The sequence below is a fragment of the Lipotes vexillifer genome, unplaced genomic scaffold (assembly GCF_000442215.2).
Source record: "Lipotes vexillifer unplaced genomic scaffold, Lipotes_vexillifer_v1.1 scaffold213, whole genome shotgun sequence".
NCBI classification, from domain to species: domain Eukaryota; kingdom Metazoa; phylum Chordata; class Mammalia; order Artiodactyla; family Lipotidae; genus Lipotes; species Lipotes vexillifer.
This window is the reverse complement of record NW_006780610.1, coordinates 6421910-6426034: the sequence shown is the minus strand read 5'-3', so window position 1 is coordinate 6426034 and position 4125 is coordinate 6421910.

Below are 4125 nucleotides of genomic sequence, written 5' to 3'. Positions count from 1 at the left end.
CTAATTATGACCAATCCCAGAGGCCATAAAAGATAAGATTGATACACTTGACTACGTAAAAAAATGTTTAATTCTGCAAAGCAAAAACCCCATAAGCAAAGTCAAAATACAAGTGTCAGACTTGGAGGGGAGGGTGAAATCCTTGTTATTTGCATCATAGACACAGGGTATATTTCTTTAATATGTAAAGAGCCCCTAAGAAATCAATACTTTTAAAAAGGCAACCACCCAACAGAAAAACGGGCAAAAGCAAAAGACAGTTCACAGAAAAAGAAACACAAGTGGCCCTTAAGCGTATGAAAATATGCTGATTCTCACTCATAATAAAAGAAATGCAAAATAAAATATAATGAGATACCACTGGCAAAGATAAGGTTTGCTAATGCTCTATATTGGCAAGAATATGGGGAAACACACACTTTATGTCTGATGGTAGCATAAACTGATACATCTATGGAGGGGATTTGGCAATATCTAACAAAACTTTAAATGAGCATACTTTAACCCCAAAATTCCACTTCTAAGAATATATCTTATAGATACAATAAAAAAAAAAAAATGTGTTCAGTGATGCTTATCCAAGTGTATTTGTTGCAATGATGTTTACAACAGAAAGAAATACAAGATTGAAAACACCCTTAATTTTCATCAACATGGGAGTGATTAAATATATTATAGTACCTATGCTATTCAGCTGTTTGTTTGTTTTAAGAGACAGCTCTCCATCTACTATAGGGGAAAATGAAATACTATTCAAGCATTAAAAAAAAATGAGATAACTCTATATCTACTGATAGAGGAAATGTCCTATATTTTGTTACATGAAAGGACATGAAAATAGCCAAGTACAGAACCATGTACACAGCACACCTCCATAGGGTAAATGGAAAAATAAATACCTACAGAGTCGAATACGCAGTTGATCTCAGGAAGGAAAAACCAATAACTGGAAACCGAGTGGTCAGGTGGGCAGCGCTGATACATAGTCTGGTGTTCAGCGAGAAGCACTAGAAATGTGGGACTCAGCAGCCAATGGACAGTACTGGAAGCCCGAGGACTGGATGAGCTCACCCAGGAGAGAAGAGGCTGAGACCAGGATGTGAGGCCTCCGAGGTACAAGGAAACCAGGAGTGGGGCGTCAAGGAAGCCAAGGGAAGAAAGTGTTTTGAGAGGGAAGGAGCAGTCAGCCGTGTCAGGTACTTCTGAAGGTGCAGGAGGAGGACAGAGACATTACTGTCGTTTTTAGCACCCTTGATAGGGCTGTCTTTAGTTACATGGTTGGGTGAAAACATTGTTCAACGGGTTGAAGGCTGACTAGGAGGTGAGGAAGTGGGGAACGGGTTTTGCTCTGAAATGCAGCAGAGCCGGAGAAGGTAAGGTGCAGGTGGCAGTCATGGACCCCCCACAGGGCACCATCATACTCACACATAGTCCCACACTGACACATGCACAGAAGTACCCGGCCCACCCCAGCACTGGTCAGTCTCAGCAATGATTTTCAAAGTAAAAGATGGCCTCTGCCCTGTGGCTTTGCCCTATCCAGAAACTCTACATGGCTGAGGCCTCCAGAGCCGGCTCTGCCCCTTATTATCTGTGTGACCCAGGGCAAGTCACACAACCTCTCTGTGCCTCGGCTTTCTCATTCATAAAAGTGAGAAGGATTGTACCTTCCTCATCTGGCACTGTGATGATGAAATAAAGCCTGCGGGACAGTGCCGGGACCAAAGATGTCTCTGAGCCCCCAGTGCAGCATTAGTTTTCTACCAGGAGTAGTAGGTAGGGTGATGGTGTAATTGATCTTTCCAAGTTTGGAGTTACTTTTGAGAGTAAACGGGGACGCTGTTGATTACACCAGGGCCACAGGCATAAACCAGTACAGTCCTGGGAAGATGCCATGTATAATCACCCTCCAGCTAGCAACATCATCTCTGTCCAGACACGGAGTGCTCAGGCCCTTTGGTGACTAAGACACCAGGCCTCCCCGGGAGGCCGGAAACCCTGGGGGTTCCCCGACCAGGCTGAGGCCCCGGGGCTCTCACTACGTTTCTAGTCGTGGCACACTAGTAAATAAGACAAAGCGTCCTTGTCTACAGAGCCCAGCCCAGCCCGGCCCAACCGCAGGCCCCGCCTCCCTCCGCAGGGGGTCTAAAGCGCAGGCTCCGCTCCTTCACTTCTCTCTTACTCCCGCCCCACACCGCACATGGGATTTGCCCCCTGCAGTAACTCCAGGCAACGGCCTCTCCCCATCCGGCCCTCACCCCTGGACGAAGGATCCCCCCCATCTCCTTTCCAGGCGCAGTGCCCCTTCCTGCTGCGGGCACAGGGTCTGCCCCCCAACCTGGTTCTCCAAAGTGCCCATGCCCATTCCAGAACGCGGAGCCTGAGCCACGCACCTACGCGGGGAGGGCAGCCTCCGGGAGCGGTCGAGACCAAGCGCCAGGCGGGGGCAGTGGCCCGCTGGGCGCGGACACAGTACCCGTGGTAACGCACGTGGGCGAGTCCTGATTGCTGTCCGTCCGGGGACCACTTGACACTTAACCAGTTTAGAGCGCTTCACGCTCCGAATCCCATCCCTTTGCCACAGCCCTGCCCAGGGCCACAGATGCCCCCGTTTCACACATGAAGAAGCAGCCCAGGCTCAGACAGGCGTCAAGCCCGGGAGAAGGTTGCTGGGGGAACGAGTGACAATGTCTGGACTAAAACCCGACCCTCTGCGGCGGGCTGCTCCCGAGCTCCTCCCCTGACCCTCCCTCCTCCACGCCGCCCCGGGCTGTGCCTGCCGCCACGCGCCTCGCCGCCACTGCAGAGACGCAGCTCCGGCCCCTCTCGCCTCCGCTGCGGGCCTCGAGGACGCGGGGTCCCGGCCCCCCGCTGGCCACGCCGCTGCTGGTGAGTGCGGGCGCCTCCCCACCCCGCGACCACGGCCGCTGAGCGCTCCCCGGCGACCCCGGGCGGGGCGGGGGCTTGATCCTGCCTTCGGGCCAGGCTGAGACTGGCAGGTGAGGGGATGGGAGGAGGTCGAGGGAACTAGACCCACCCCACTCCCCACCTGCCTTCTCACCCCTCGGCTCGGGGCGGGGAGGGGGCTCCAGCTGCTGAAGTTTCCCGAACAACCCCCTCCCCCGTCGGCAGGCTCCCAAGCTGCCTGGAATGGACGGAAACTTGGGGCTGGTAACGGCTGGGGTGGGGGGGGGTGGAGAGGGGAGGGGAGTTCTGCCCCGAGGAGGGGGCCGGCCGGCACTGTGGAGTGGCGGTGAAAGCTGGGCGCGCCTTGGTCGCGGGGCAGGGGAAAAGCGGACAACTGGGAGCTGCTGCTGGGGGGCCGCATGGGGGACCAGATCCGGCTCCACCAGTCCCGGGCCTGGGCTTGGAGGGAAATTCTTTGCCGGTGAGTCGCGTCCCTAGGGTGTGTTAGACAGGACCGGGCAGACAGGACTGGAAGGTGGAAGGTGGGGGCCCAGGAGGGGGCAGCCCCCAGGTGAGCCGCCCTGAGAAGGCTCAGGTGGAAGCACCTGTCAGGGCCCCTCTCCTCCGGGGCTGGCAGACAGGGTTCCAACCTCCACTCCAGTCTTCTTGAACTCTCGCCAGGTGAGTGGCAGGCTTGGGAGGAAACTGTCTTTTACGACTCTTACCACAGCTCAAGAAAGTAGGAATTATTTCTCTTTAGAGATAAGGAAAGAAGGTCAAAGAGATTAGGAGAACTTGGAAGTCACCCAGGTAGAAGGGGTAGAGCTGAGGCTTGAATCCAGATGTGACTCCACACTCAGTACACATCCCACTGCCCCTCCTCAAAGGACAGATCTTAGAAGGAGCTGAGTTGAGGCAGACACTTTTTTTTTATTCTAAGTATGTTACTGTATGCTGCTGCCAGTGCATATAAAATAATCGCCCTTGTGAAACAGAAGTTCATGAAAATTCAGAGAGGTAGAGGATTAAACAAATACTTTAATTCCCACTGGTAATTCAATTCCGGGAAGAAAATAAAGGGGACGGGAGCAGAGTGACTGGGAGGGCAGGGGCTTCCAGATCTAGGGTAATCTAGGGTGGCCTCTAAGAAGAGGATGTTTTAGCAGAGGCCTCGGTAATGAGAAGGATGCAGCCATGCAAGTTTCTGGAGGAAGAGCA